Source organism: Jaculus jaculus, chromosome 22 (genome assembly GCF_020740685.1).
Source record: "Jaculus jaculus isolate mJacJac1 chromosome 22, mJacJac1.mat.Y.cur, whole genome shotgun sequence".
NCBI lineage: Eukaryota > Metazoa > Chordata > Mammalia > Rodentia > Dipodidae > Jaculus > Jaculus jaculus.
Genome location: NC_059123.1, coordinates 5,426,348 through 5,443,037, shown reverse-complemented (window position 1 = coordinate 5,443,037; position 16,690 = coordinate 5,426,348).

Below are 16,690 nucleotides of genomic sequence, written 5' to 3'. Positions count from 1 at the left end.
GTTAATGGAAGGAATAAAAGTAAAATGCATGTCCCTCTCTCGAGCATTCAAAAACTTCTGCAAGGAAAGCTAGAGAACAGTAAATCTTCCCCTTACTTACTCGGGATGCCCTAGCCTCTGTTACGTTACTACGCTTTAGCAAAGTTCGCGTGTGAGAGCATTGAGCCAAGCTAGGAGAGTGCAAATGTGCATCAGAAAATCAATGTGTAGGTGTGAGGGGACTGTCGTGGGTCAGTTATGATTTTTATAATCCTAATAACCTTATAGAGCATCTTCAAGTCCCTTACATTATCTGAATCCTGTTGGGTGATAGTTAAGTTGTGGTGAGGGCATTCTCAAATGCAAATAAAATAAAAAGAACCTGAAGTTTAAGGTTAAAGGTCACAGAGTTGGGAATTCATATATTATCTTCCTCCCAGTTTAGTGCCTCTTTCCAAAGATGTCACTATTTAAAAAACAACAGTTGATATAGAAACTCACTCACTACTCCTTCATTCGAAGGACCAGAGGGTATAACATGGCAAGAAGTCCTTCAGCTTGAGCTCCGCCTTGCAGAATAAGACTCATGAATGAGCAAGAAAAACTAAATTGAAAAATATAGGGCTGGAGAGATGGCTTAGCGGTTAAGGTGCATGCCTGCAAAGAATAACAACCCAGGTCCAGTTCTCCAGGTCCCGGGTAAGCCAGATGCTCATGGTGGCGCATGCATATGGAGTTCATTCGCAGTGGCTAGAGGCCCTGGCCTGCCCATTCTCACTTTTTGTCTCTTCTTCTCTCTGTGTCTAACAAACAAATAAAAATAAGTTTAATTTTTTTAATGTATATAATTTCAGAGGAGTCCAGGGCAAAAGAAGAAATAAAATCCTAGTAACATGTTAATCAGGAACTGCAGTTGCCCACAAAGACTCTGCCTTGTACTAACAAGAGTTGAAATCCTTTTTTCATTCACCTTTAAAAATCTTCACAAAAATGATCAAGAAAGGATAAAGAGGAGAATGGAGTAAAGGAAAAAAAAAAACAAAGATATATCCTAGGTTTGTTTCTTGAAAACCTGGGGCCTAGTCCTTACCCCAATTCTAATAGCCAAACACAAAACTCTTACCCACATTTACCTTTTCAGAAGTATGGAGGAAAAGAAACTCTAGTTTGAAGACCTTGAATAAAATTGGCATTATTACCAAAGGCCCCAGGGGATGGGGAAGGGATTGGTAGAGGATAACGGTTTTGAAGGTGGCAAAAGGAAACGGCTGCTCTCTGGCACTGGAGATCGTTCTAGAAAAGATAAATACAGTATTTTGAAGGCAACCACAAGGGGCAAAAAAACATACATTACATCATGGAACTGGGATAAGCATGCCCTGTGACTTTTCATCTGAAAAAGGAAATTCTGAAGACAATGGGACAGTAGTACATGAAAACTGCAGTTTTCATTTCAGCATTCCGTATCACAGACAAGCCCACCAAATTGAGGGTACAACAGGAGCTCTTGTTCAGCAAAAGTTGAGAAAACTAGCTTCAGGAAGACCTGTGTTAAACGAAAGTTCGGCAAGCCTAAGGGAAGGGACATGCATTAGTGTCTTTTCTCATTTCTGCCACAAAATACCCAACAAACACAATTTAAGGAGGAAGGGTTGATCTTGGCTTACAGTTTGAGAGGCACAGTCAATCATAGTCTGGGAGGTTTGGCAACAGAGCCATGAAGCAGCTGGTCACATTCAGTCCACACTCATGACAGAGAGAGGGAGAAGATATGAAATTCTGGTGCTTAACTCAGTTTTCTGCTTTTTACACAGTCAAAGACCCCTAGCACATGGAATTGTGTCCCTTGCATTTAGGGTGTATCTTCCCCACTAAGCCGAATCCAGAAATCCCTCACAGACATGCCTAGAAATTTGTTTCCATGGTGATTCTAAATCCTGTCCAGTTTACAGCAGAGGTTAACCATCATAGGACACAGATATATAAAATCAAACCAACAGAAATGAATGAAGGTAAGTCGCGTGTAAATTAAATTCTGCACTATTTGTTTTCCTCTTGAGTTCTTTAAAAAAATATTTTAAAGAATTTTTATTATTTATTTATTTGAGATAGAGAGAGAAAGAGAAAGAGGCAGATATAGAGAGAGAATGGGTGCACCAGGGCCTCCAGCCATTGCAAACAAACTCCAGACACATGTGACACCTTGTGCATCTGGCTTACATGGGTCCTGGGGAATCGAACCTGGGTACTTTGGCTTTTCAGGCAAGTGCCTTAACCACTAAACCATCTTTCCAGCCCTTGAGTTCTTAAATGGCAATTGAGGTTTTACACAAGGCCACATTGATAAAGGACTAGAAACCTTATCTTATCTTATCTTATCTTATCTTATCTTATCTTATCTATCTTATCTTATCTTGAGTTGAGAAGTGGTCAAATGTTTTACAACTTGACCAAGGAAGGATTACAGAGTGTATCTCAGACTGCCTCAGACTCACACGGGCTGTACCTCACTGACTACATGTGATTCTCAGTCAACAAAACATGGTTGAAATTTTTAAAAGAACACTGAAAGGTTTAAAGTCACTTGTAAGAAAAAAACTCAATAGTAATTAATGAAACAGTGTGAAAAAGAATGTATTAATATTAGTCTTTGCACTCTTTAAAGAAAATCTACTACAGATAAAGGTTGTGATAAAATGTTTAGCATCCCATGCAGATTATAAAATGTATACTCAAAATATAAAGCTGTGAAGGAAAAAATAGAAAAATTTATCTTCGTAACAGGATACTTCATCATACAACACTACTTTCTCAAGAAATGACAGATCAAAAGCATTCAGTACTATTCATATGAGATATGAATAGTAAAATTATTAACTTTGATCTAACGGGCAGAACTTTTAACAACATACACCTGAACCACCCGTGGCTCAACAAAGAGCAAAAATGGAAACAGGGTGATCAAAAGGGGGAGTTTGCTGTCAACCAGACAGAGGTGGTTTGGTTGTTGAGAAGGTAAGTGGAGATGGTGGTGGTTTCTGTTGACGTTTAAGGGGCTCTGACACCTGGCTTCAGCTACGGCAACACAGGGTCACAGGGTACAGAGGAGATAGTGCTGGCAGAGGCAGAGTCCTCGGGAGGATGCCATGGTATAGAGTCCAGCTCCCTGCTGCTGCTGTAACAGGGGGCAGGGCTCGAGCGACAGGACACCACGCTGGTGAGTGGGAAAATGCAGCATAAAAAGATTACAAGCAGGCTGGAGAGATGGCTTAGCGGTTAAGCGCTTGCCTGTGAAGCCTAAGGACCCCAGTTCGAGGCTCGATTCCCCAGGTCCCACATTAGCCAGATGCACAAGGGGGCGCACGCGTCTGGAGTTCATTTGCAGAGGCTGGAAGCCCTGGCGCGCCCATTCTCTCTCTCTCTCTCTCTATCTGCCTCTTTGTCTCTCTGTCACTTTCAAATAAATGAAAATAAAAAAAAAAATTTGAAAGAAAAAAAAAAAGATTACAAGCTATCCACTGATTGCTTCTACCTCCTCCATATAGTAAGCAATGAGGAAATGAGTTTGAAGAGTTGTCTAACCCTCTGGCCTCTCTGGGACACACTGGACAAAGAAGAATTGCCTTGGGACACAATGAACTATGACAGGGAAGAGCAGGGTGGGATATGGGAAGTCTGAGGAAGGAGATCAGACGGAAAGAGAGATGGGTGTCTTGAAAGTGGGGTGAGCAGTTGACAGATGAAACGTGGCAAAATAGTTGTCAGGCAGTCCTAAACTCTCCACCCCCAGACCTCTGAACATTCTACCCACAAATTTAAAGGGTGTCTTCTGGGCCAGTTAGCCTGTTTGGTTGTCTTCAGTGGTTCTGCTATAAGTATGCAGTGAGCTTGGAATGTGCTCAAGGGACAGTATACTGCCAAGAGAAGAAGAGGAAAGGACATTGTCAAGAAACGAGACAGGGGGCTGGAGGGATGGCTTAGCAGTTACGGCATTTGCCTGCAAAGCCAAAGGACCCAGGTTCGATTCCCCAGGACCCACATTAGCCAAATGCACAAGAGAGCACACGCATCTGGAGTTCGTTTGCAGTGGCTGGAGGTCCTGGCGCGCCCATTCTCTCTCTCCTTCTCTCTGCCTCTTTCTCTCTTTCGCTCGCCTGGTGTGAACAGTGCTGAACTATAACAGATCTTATCTCAGACACAAGCAAAGAAAAAGACTGACACTCGAGATTGCCCACAGACCTGCACACACACACTCAAAGAATGGGAAGAGACAGGATCACAAAGACAGAAAAAGTCTAAACTTCATTAAAAAGGTAACGCATTGGGAAAGATCAACCAAATATGATCTGAAAACCAAAGTCCATCCATCTATTTCAAAAATCCTGTTGAAACCATGTTTTTAATTAATTTTCTAAGATAATGAAAAAATGAGTCTGGCTTATTTCCCTATACCACGATTGTCACCATCATTACCACCATTATCACCACCATCATTATCACCATCATTACTGTTGTCACCATCGACCACCTTCATCATCCTCATCATCATCACAGTAATGTCATTCTGCCTTCTGCAAACGGTTTATAATCTTTCAGATTCTACTACTTTCATACTACATGTGTGTATTTACACATTCAAGCTCGACTCTTGAAGTTACGGAACCTTCGGCATTTCACCTTCAGCCACTCCATGCCTACCAGGAGAAGCATTACACACGTGGAAACCGTGAGATGCCCTCATTCTACCCCGCGTGCTTCTGTGTAAATCCTCCTCTGTTCCAGGTGTGATTTCCGTGAACCGCCCGATGGCCCAGGCTGGTTCAAAGCAGGCCAGTCGGAGGGATTACTGCTTCCCAACCTTTGTACTAAGATGCTTAGGACAGCAGCCCTTCTCTTTGTGATAAAGTGCCAAAGGCCACGTCATTCGAGAGGTGACAAGCACCATCTCTGGGACTCCTTGGTTAAACCCAGCATGGGAGGGAAGTGTTCTTCCAAACTACTACTTCCTTCCCTATAAAACATCCTAATCAGGCAGAGAAATGCATTGTCTACATATTACCGATTAGCATGCTAATATTCAATGACACTGAATAACTTATTTAGCTGATATCATGTAAGCAAACAACAATTTACCACTAATAGCTGGTAACCGGTTGTTCTGCCTGCAAATCACTTACCCTTCAAAATATTTATTTCCTCATGTGCGTGCACGGCTGCATGTGTATATGGTGTGCCAGGGTCTTTTGCCAGTGCAAATGGAATTCCAAACACTTGTGTCACTTTTGCACCCAGCTTTAGGTGGGTACAGAGGAACTGAACCTGTAAACAAGTGTATTAGCCACTGAGCCATCTCCCCAGCAACCAAACCACTCACCTTTGAACTGTTCTCACCACAACCAAACGGCCACACTCGTATCACCCTGGGTCAAGAAAAGAGGGAGCCAGAGGAGTCTGGGAGGGATGGGAGAGGAGCTCTCAAAGCTAGTGTGCTGCCGGAAGTGGGGGGCACTGGCACAGATGTGGGGGGATGCCCACGAAGACAGAAGCTGTCAAGTCACGCACCACAGCACGTGCTCACCCTTTCCTGCCACCTTACTGACATGGGACTGGCATTTTTAATCTCTATATTAATTGTCAACTCAAGAAAGGTCTTGAACAATAAAACATGAACCTGAAAAGTGCTATTCAAAACATCTTCATGGGCTGGACAGATGGCTTAGCAGTTAAGGCACTTGCCTCCAAAGCCAAAGGATCCAGGTTCGATTCCCCAGGACCTGTGTAAGCCAGATGCACAAGGTCGCACATGCATCTGAGGTTCATTTGCAGTGTCTAGAAGCCCTAGCATGCCCATCCTCCCTCCCTCTCTCTCTCTCTCTTTCTCTCTCTCTCTCTCTCTCTCTCTCTCTCTCTCTGTCAAATAAATAAATATTTTATTGTTTGTTTATTTATTTATTTGAGAGTGACTGAGACAGAAAGAGGCAGAGAGAGTGAGAGAGAGAGAGAGAGAGAGGGAGAGGGAGAGAATGGGCTCACCTGGGCCTCCAGCCACTGCAAATGAACTCCAGACACATGCGCCCCCTTGTGCATCTGGCTAACGTGGGTCCTGGAGAATCGAACTTTGAACCAGGGTCCTTAGGCTTCACAGGCAAGTGATTAACCACTAAGCAATCTCTCCAGCCCAAATAAATATTTTAATAATACATTTTTACTAAAATATCATGTCTTCATTGTCCTTAGTTCCCTGGGAGAAATTCCCTCGGGGAATTAAAAATCATCCACAGTTACACATCTATCTACAGCTATGTTTCAATGACACAAATATGAAGATTACACCCCAAGGGCTTCACTGTTTTCAGAGACAAACTTAATACCTGTTAGAACAGAGACTGTCTCCAGGTGGTTCTGATGAGAAAATAAGCCTCATGTTAGATGAAATGATCATAGAAAGTGATCCCGGCTGCTGCCGCGCACAGGATGGAGAAGTGCGTGGGTGCATTCCTTACACCACTTTCTGGCGTGGCTGGAAAACTCCCAAAACAGCGCAGATACATGGAAGGAGTTGTGCGCTTTGCCGGCCTTGCAAAAGCAGCTTCCCATGAAGTATGAAGTTCAGGCCCATGAAGTATGAAGTTGGGCACTTCTGTAGAGGCCAGGCAACTGTGGAAGAAGTGCAATTCCAGCACTCAGAAAGTTGTATTGAGGTAAGTTGTAAGAATGCTCATTAGGGCTGGAGAGATTGCATAGTGGTTAAGGCATTTGCCTGCGAAGCCAAAGGACCCAGGTTCAATTCCCCAGAACCCACATAAGCCACATTCACAAGGTAGCATGTGCAGCTGGAGTTCATTTGTGGTGGTTGGAGGCCCTGGCACACAAATTCTCTCTTTTTCTCCCTCTCTCTCTCTCTCTCTCTCTCTCTCTTTCTCTGTGTGTGTGTGTGTCTTTCTCAAATAAATAAAGAAATAAAATGTTTAAAAAGGGGCTGGAGAGATGGCTTAGTGGTTAAGTGCTTGCCTGTGAAGCCTAAGGACCTGGTTCAAGGCTCGATTCCCCAGGACCCACATTAGCCAGATGCACAAGGTGGCACACGCATCTGGAGTTCATTTACAGTGGCTGGAAGCCCTGCATACCCATTCTCTCTCTCTCCATCTGCCTCTTTCTCTCTCTGTCTGTCACTCTCAAATAAATAAATATTAAAAATTATTTTAAAAAAAGACTCCTCATTAAATCCAGTGGATGGGTAAGTACTTGGAAACTGCCTTTAAAGTAACTTGAATTAACATCCTTAGGAAGTGTGTTAAGGTAACTTAAGGACAGCCCTTTAGAATTGATTTTTAAACAATGAGAAATGAGTTTAGTGTCTCCATATGGATAAGGGAGGGTTTAATTGGAAAAGCACTTAACATTGTCTGCTGCTTCTGAAGCGTTCTTTTATTGCTCAGTGTTTTTATTATTTTTAACTACTGTCTTTGTGTAATCTTGCCCTGTGTTTACCCTACAATTCCCTTTTGTTTCCTTGTCAACACACTGACTAGAGACAAGAAGATTCTATTATTTTAGCTTATTCACAGGCTCTGAGATTGTTCATTAAGAAAATCACATCACATCTCAACACAGATGTTGGCAACATGTCTTGCCTGAAATAAACAAACAGATTTCATTTCTTCACTATAGAGATCAACTAATTTTATTTTACCAGTGAGCAAAACTGTCCGTTAGGAAATCCAAAACTTTTGAAACAGAAATGTGAGTTTTTAAAGCCAGTTTCTAATGTCTATTTAAGATCAGGAAAGGGGCAAGAAAAGCCACGTTTGTGTTTTCATACAGTCACGCTCGACTTTGGAAATTAGCGATCACGCTGGATTTCACCTTCAGCCACTCCATGCCTACCAGAAGCATTATACATGTGGAAACCATGAGATGCCCTCATTCTACCCTGAGTGCTTCTGTACAAATCCTCCTCTGTTCCAGGTGTGATTTCAGTGAACCGCCCGATGGCCCAGGCTGGTTCAAAGCAGGCCAGTTGGAGGGATTACTGCTTCCCAACCTTTGCACTGAGATGCTTAGGAGAGCAGCCCTTCTCTTTGTGATAAAGTGCCAAAGACCACGTCATTCTAGAGGTGGCAGGCACCATCTCTGGGACTCCTCAGACCAAGGCAGCACGGGAAGGAAGTCAAAGAGGAGAAAACACAGTCGGACCTGAGTTGTGGAGCTCACAGACACTTCATCGCCCACATCCAGCTAGGCTTGAAGCCAGAGGAAGAATTCGAGTTCTTCTCTTGCATGCTCTGTGTTCTTGCAAAAAGCATGGCTCTGGCGAAATGTCATAGGCAGGAAGAAAGATCGGACACTGCTTTCCATTCTAGACCATATGCACAGAAGACGGCTGCATCCTTTACTTTCCTCATTACGTAACAGAATGCCTGACAAGAAGCAACTTAATGGAGGAAGGATTTAGCCCGGCTCGCTGTCTAAAGGGAACATGAAGTTTGCGTTTGCATCATGTCAGCAGTCGGGAAGCAGAGAGTAATCTGGAAGCAGGATCAGGCTATACGCTTCAGCGCTCTGCTCCCATGACCCGCTTCCTCCAGCTAGACCCCCACTTCCCAGAGGTTCAACAAACTCCCATTACAACAGCACCACCAGCTAAGGACCAAAACATAAGCCTGTGGGACATGCCACACCCAAATCTTACCAGAGACTGTAATAGTTAATCTCTATTATCAACTCAATTGGATCTGGAATCAACTAAGAGGTATGACTCTGGGTGGGTGAGACCATTTCCAGGTACCATTAAATGACTGAATAAGATGCCCCCAGAATGAGCGGCACCTTTCCAGCAGCAGCCCAGATATAAAGAAAGCTGGGGAAAAGATATCGTGACTGGCTGGTCCCTGTTTCTAGCTAACGAGCATGTTCTTGGTGCTCCAGCTGCTGTTGCCATCCTCTGCTGCTATCAGACTCCAGCTTCTTTGGCCTTCCCACGTGGACTAAAGACCAGCATCTTCCAGACTTTCAGTGACAGATGAGAACTGCAAAGGAATCTAGCTTTGTGGATTGGGCTTTCTGCCTAAGCAGCCTGCAGACAGGTGTTTGCTGGACTGTCCAGCCTCTATCATGTATGCCATGGAAGACAAAGTAGTGGATCACCTTTTATAACACACACACACACACACACACACACACACACACACACACACACACACACACTGGTTCTGTTCCTCTAGAACACCCTACCTAACGCAGTCACTTAAACCAATGATGTGAACTTGGTCATTTTGCTCTCACCTCCCTGTTGGAACCCTTTAATCTACTATACCTTCCTCTCAGCCCCACAGCCAAATGCCTCCTATATTTGTCTGTCTCAGAACCTGCTGCAAGTTGAACTCTGATAGATATTGTTTCTATCTGAGGGCAAAGACATTCTCAGAACAACTCTCTTAGAAGCATTTGTGCATTAGAATCTCCAGGCAGAAACAGAAGCCAAATTACAAATTGATTTCTGCTAACAGCACACCCAAGGTCCGGGGCAAGAAATCCCAAGTCACGTTTGGCTCTGATTATTTTTCTTCGTCTTCAATCAAGTTATTGCTGCGTCATAATTTTTAAACATTTGTTTGTATTATCTTTTGCAGTTAGCTTGATATATATATATATATTTCTAAACATAGGTTTTTTCGACTGACTCCTGGCCAATCATCCTGCCTGACCCCCTTTTATCCTGTCTAGGGCATTCCTCAATCACCACTTCCATTGGGTCATAGTAAGAGTGTTTCCCAGGACTAAAACCTGTAAGGAAGCATGTACGTGTTTTCTCTCACTCTTGATATTATCCTAGAAATCAAGTCAAGTCTAGGGCTCTAATGTCTTCTCTAAATATCTTCTTTTTTAAAAAAAAAAAATATTTATTTTTATTTGAGAGAGAAAGAGAAAAAAAAAAAGAGTCAGAGAGAGAGAGAGAAAGAGAATGGGCATTCCAGAGCCTCCAACCACTGAAAACTCCAGACACATGTGCTCTCTTGTGCATCTGGTTTACATGGGTCCTGGGGAATCAAACCAGGGTCCTTAGGCTTCACAGGCAAATGCCTTAACCACTAAGCCATCTCTCCAGCCCTAAATAATTTTCTTTAGGAACTAACATATAAAGAAGTAGAAGAAAATAGGAATACAAAGAAGAAATGTTAATTGTCTTTTCCATGGTATCTTACCTGGCTTCATTAACAATAACAACACACATTGAAATTACACATGTGAGGGATGGAGAGATGGCTCAACAGTTAAAGGCATTGGCTTGCAAAGCTTAATGGCCCAGGTTTGATTTCCTAGTATCCATGTAAAGCCAGATGCACAAGCTGATACATGGGCCTGGAGTTCATTTGCAGTAGCAATAGGCCTTAGCACATTATTTTGTTCTCTCTCTCTCTCTCTCTCTCTCTCTCTCTCTCTCACTTTCTGTCTCTCAAATAATTAAACAAAATATTTTTTTAAAAATAAATTACATATTAAGACTTACTAGAATGGATATCTTTAAAAACACAGAGAACATAAGATTGAGAGAAGTGAAGAAATGAAAACCTTAGAATAATATGGTATTGATAATATAAAACGGTGCCACTTTGGGGGAAATTAGGCTGGAGTTGAGCTGGAAACTGCCACTGTCGACTAGCTGCCAGGACGCTGGAAAGGGCTGTGCAGCACGCAGCCTTTTGGGAGAAAGAAATCAGCGATGGTGTTCACCAGCAGTGGACCCTGCAAGCTTTATGGCTGGCCAACCAGTCCACATGTGCCAACTGGCGCAATGGCGGCGTGTCTGCTGTGAGGAAAACCAACTTCTCTCTGATTAGACTGGAGGCCTGCTCCACAAGAGTGAATGCAGGCCTGGTACCGAAAACCTAGTTAAAAGCCCATGGCTTGGGATGTAACAACCACTCTTTTCTGGATAAATGGATATTTTATGCCCACCAAACTGCCCTCTAGACACTTAGATTTATGCTTCATATAGTAATGCTACTGTCACTGTTGGATAGAGAAGCTTCTCTCTTCAGATGGCAGTGACCTCTGGAGAGACTCAGAACGCACCATAGTGCTGAGAAGAAGTGACAGAGGAGTGCTCAGCACTGAGACACCTCTTTCACAACTTCCAAGGCTCAGGGTCCATTGCAGAAGAGGCGGCAGAAAGAATCTAAGAGTCGAAGAAAGGGCAGAGGTACTTACAATGCTGTCTTCCAGACACAATGTGGCCTGGATATTCATGGCCTCAGAGGGGCTGACACTGCCTACACAAGACTTTCAAAATAGGAGGAAAAAATAGGACATCAAAAAAGAAGGGAGGGGCTGGAGAGATGACTTGGCAGTTCAGGCACTTGCCCACAAAGCCTAAGGACCCGGATTTGATTGCCCAGAACACATGTAAGCCAGATGCACAAAGTGGCACATGCATCTGAAGTTTGCTTACAGTGGCTAGAGATCCTGGCATGCACATTCTCTCCCTCTCTCTCTCTCTCTCTCTCTCTCTCTCTCTCTCAAATAAAAAGGTTTTTTTTAAGTATAAGGAAGATTAATTGGAAAGAAGAAGGGACTCAACTAGGAGGAGGAAATTGTGGGTGGTGGGCAGACATTATCATGACTATTGTCTACACTTAAGGAAATTGTTAATTAAAAGGTTTTTTAATTTAATAACATAATAATTTCTAATCAGGCTTATCCATGACTGGACCTTAATTATTGGTTCAGGAAAACAGGGGGGCATAAAGGCAAAGGACGTGGTGTGAGGCTCTTGTCTCAATGAGGATTCTTCACTGGGTCCAGACCAACAGTGTCTGTCTTCCAGAGGTGAGAAGCAGCTGACTGCGTCGACGGAACAGAGCCAAAGGACCCAGGGGCTCTGCAGAGCCCCAGCTCCTCAGCCCGTCCACCTAGGAGAGTCCTGTTTTACTTCTCAGGGCCTCACCTCTTCCCTAGGGATCTGGAGGTCACTACAGAGGACTCCGCGGGTGGGGGTGAGCCTAGCACCGTCTTTCACGCCTTGAACTTCAAAGCTGGGTCCTACATCTATCCCAGCGCCATCTGCTCTTTCTGGTCTCTCATGGGAGGTTCTCTTCCGATGTCATCCCACAGCTTTCCTGCTCTCGCAATGTACCTCACCTTGATAGTTGTCTGGTCCAAACCAGTCATCTTTTTTTTTTTTTCTTTAGCACACGAATTTCTTGCAAGAATAAGCAAAATGATATATAACGTGAATTCTTTTCTGGGGGAAAAAAAGCCAAGGAATGCTTGCTCCCCACAAGGAGGGCACCCCGACAGAATAAAGGCCCTCTATGCCAAAGCTTGCCCTGACAAACCAATGAGTTTAATGGGATTCTCTACAGCGTGTGAGCAGACGCAGACCCCAGAGCAGGCACAGCATTGCAGAGCCCTGCCCCAGCATGGAAGAGGCCCTCTCTCCCTAGTGCATGGATAGAGCTCCCCATTCCTTGCTCTTTGACCCTCCGTACACTCTATCTCCTGCTGAGGTCACAAGACCACACCGGGTCCTTATGCAGAGCTGGGACGGTGGCTGTCTGAAGTCTGAGCTGAGGATCTAATGACCCTCCTTGCTCCCTTCCTTCTACAGAGAAACATCCACAGGCTAAATCTCCAGAGTCTCTTGTCTGTAGTCACAGAGGACTCTCCTGAAGACTGAAGCAGCTGTTCCTCCTGCAGGACCCAGTCCCATTGCCCTAAGACCGTCCAAATGCTAGAGACAAGAGCAGGGTGTGAGCGTTGTATGTCCTCTCATTTACCCCAAGGCAACTGACTCCTGCTGATGGTCATGCTACTGGGTGGCTGTCACCCCAGCTCCACCAGAGATGGGGTCTGTCCCCATCTGAAGGACAGCTGTCCAGTTTTAGAAACCTAACCCTGCTAACAACCGCCTCGCCTGGTGTTTCGTCAGAAGCAAACAGTAAGGTGTAATTCTGTTCGGTAAGCAGCTGTGGTGGTTTGAATCCCATGTCCCCCATAAAGGCATCCACGTGTTCTAAATGTTTGGTCCACAGCTGATAAGAGATTTTGGGGGTGGAGCCTTGCTGGAGGAGATGGGTTGTTGAGGGATGGGCTGAGGGATATTTTGGCCAGCTCCCCCTTGCCAAAGCTTGGCCCAGTCCCTTGCTGCTGTTTTCTACCTGCTGTTGGCAAACAGATGCTGTTCAGTCGCTGCTCATGCCACACTTTTGCCGCCAGCAGGAAACTTGCCCTCGAGACTATTTGCCAAAATAAAAACTTTCCTCCTATCAACCGCTTTGGGTCAAGTGCTTTGTCCCAACAATAAGTGCTACAACAATTATTGAATTTTTTTTTCTATTAATTAATTCAACAAATATTTACCTAATACCTCATAAATGCCAGGCTTGATGCTCTTATCCAAGAAGGCTTTGAGCCATCCTTTTCCACACAAAGAAACATCAAGGGTCTTTGTATCGCCTACTGTAATAGGTGGGAATCTTTTTCACCCTTGTCATTTTTTTATGTCTTCTCCCTCATCCTCTTCTAATTATAATAATTGGTAATAAGTCACTATATGCCACAGCAAGCCAACAAGTGTTGAATTATTGGCCCATTAAAAAAAATTGTTAACTAAAGTATCTGGAAATAAGTAATATAAATGACAGTAAAGACAGAGCGAGTGGGGATCGCAGTAAGGTTCAGTTTGATTCTGCCTGTGTGACCTTAACCCGCAAGACCCCTCAAATGTCCTCTATTAAGATGGCATGATCCATGTCCTAACACTTCCAGCTGGGGTGCCCACATTGCACCCCCCCAACCTTCTCTAGCCTGCCTGTGCTTTCCCCCCGTGCTCTGCCCTCCCTGAACCCCCCACCCTTCTCCACACACTTACATCCTAGGACAAAGTCATTGCAATAAATTGCGTCCCTTCCCAACACAGCACTCAATTTTAAAAATATGCATTTATTTATTTATTCACTTATTTATTTATTTATTTAAGAGAAAGGGAGGAGAGGGAGAAGGAGAGGAGATACATACATTATATATATATATATATAGAGAGAGAGAGAGAGAGAGAGAGAGAGAGAGAGAGAGAGAGAGAGAGAGAATGGGTACACTAGGACCTCCAGCCACTGCAAATGAACTCCAGACACAGGTACCACTTTGTGCATCTGGCTTACGTGAGTACTGGGGTATTGAACCTGGGTCCTTAGGCTTCACAGACAAACACCTTAACCACTAAGCAATCTCTCTCCAGCCCAGCACTTAATTTTTTTTTAATTGAGAGCTTATCAAACCTCAGTGTTCTCGGTTATGAGCTATCAATAAGATTTGAATTCATGTACAATAAGATATCAAGTATCAAGAGACTCATTTTCCTCTCTCTTTCTCTCTCTCTCTCTCTTTGTTTGTTTTTCAAGGTAGGGTATCACTCTAGCCCAGGCTGACCTGAAATTCACTATGTAGTCTCAGGGTGGCCTTGAACTCACAGCCATCCTCCTACCTCTGCCTCCCAACTGCTGGGATTAAAGGCGTGCGCCACCACACCCGGCTTTTCCTCTTTTTTTTTTTTTGATGTCATTATATCGCTAAAGTTATCATTGAAATATAGATCAAATATCAAAAGAATCACAAGGAATAGACTCCTTCCTTCAGATAAATTTTGGCTTAAATATTTCACTATTGCTTTTGTTAGGTCAGAGAAGGAGATAAAGGCAGAACTACAATTAGACATTAAACCCTAGTGTCCCCAGGAAGACAATTATTTTCACTCCTATGTACAGGGAAGTGGAGAGATACAAAAGAAAAGAAATTTGAAAGAAGAGAAATTTAAATTCTGAAGTTATTTTGTTAAAAACCATAAAAGATGGCTGGAGAGATGGCTTAGCAATTAAGCGCTTGCCTGTGAAGCCTAAGGATCCTGGTTCGAGATTCCCCAAGATCCACATTAGCCAGATGGACAAGGGGGCACATGCGTCTGTAGTTCCTTTGCAGTCTGGAGGCCCTGATGCGCCCATTCTCTCTCTCTCTCTCTCTCTCTCTCTCTCTCTCTCTCTCTCTCTATCTCTCTCTCTCTTCCTCCCTCCCTCCCTCCCTCTCTCTCTCGCCACCTCTGTCTCTGTCACTCTCGAATAAATAAGTAAAAACAAACATTTTTTTAAAAAAATCATAAAAGAGAGCTTAGAAGAAGACTTCACCATTGAGTTCTAGAAGACATAACATTAACTAGTTAATTTTGAAGTTGTAAATTGTGTTAGTCAGTGGTACGGCCCCTATGCCATGCATGGGTTAAAACGTATTTCCAGGCGTTCTGTGGTATCTGAAATGAGGTTGGCAGAGCTGTGGCCTGAAGCTGATCATTCTGGGCTATGCATTCATCAAATCTGGGAAGAGGTAGAGATAGGCTCAGCAGGAATGGGAGGTGCTCAGGAGAAAAATGAGGAGCTTCTGCTGGGCCACTTGACAGCATGCCTTTCCTTAGGGAAGAACTGAGCGCACCCGGATGTGATCACTGCAAACTTGCGTGCACTTTCTCGGTGAAAACAGGAAAAAAAAAAGGGGGTGCCTGTGTCAACTAAGCTGTCCGGATGGACGTGATCCTCCTATCTCCCCCACCGCCGCCATCTCATTCATCTCTTGCTCTTGGTCTCTCCATCCTATCAGGAGCGACCCTACAATATTTAATAGATCGCCTTGGAGATGGGATGCAGTACTTAGATGCAGCCTTTGGTTCCAGGTGATTGCACAGTGCTGTGACTTGTCAAGGGTCCTCAGAAATAAGTAAGTCCACGAGTTAACTTGAGGCCTTCGAGTGGAAAGAATGACAGTCCGTGGAATTGTCTCTATTTTCTGAGGATATGGCTTCCCAGTGAGGTCATATTGGATTAGGAGGCTCCTTGTACTCACAGTGAAGGCCCTTGAAACTGGCCTGAAAGATTAATTTGTAGGCTTAAAAAAAAAAAAATCTACCTTTAGGAAAAGGGGGACTGGCAGGTAACCCAGTGTGACAAGAGAAAGAAATAGTGGAAATAAAAAGAAAAAAAAAAAAAGAGTGTACATTTACTCTTCTCATGGGAAATCCTAGCCTGAAAAGGAATGTAAAGAGACTGTTTACTTTTCTCCTTAAAGTCACCATCAAGTAGATAGAACCTTACTCATGAGTCTGTGTGTGGCCCATTTGATGTGGTTTGGGCCTGAGGAAAAGCAAAAAGCTAAATGTATTTTAAGTGGGCTAAAACCAATGTAAACACACCCCTGAGGTCATTATTTCCATTAGTTGACAGCGTGTGTACAATATTAAAAGCATTGTAAAAAAACAACACGCGTTTTCCAGTGTTTTACTTTTGACAGTCATTTATCCACACCCAGTTTCTGAGCACTGGCACAAATTACAAGTCGCTTTTATTTCATACAGAAAGTAATGCTTAAACAAATAGGCAAACAAATACAGGTTGTTGTCTTTTTTTTTTTTTTTTTTTTTTTTAGTTTTTCTTTTTCATTTTGCTCTAAAAAGCAATGTCTCACTGGCTAAAATAGTTGTATGTAGTCTATCAAACATGTGTATGACATTTTAGCGTTTTTCAGCATAGGACAGGTTACTAATGTTTACACAATACATGCTCAATGATGGAATGAACTGCACAGTTGCTGGTTGTAAATTTTTATCCACATCTCAAATGAACTTGTGATGAAAAGAATTTTACATCAAGATTTTAGTATGCCCCTTTAA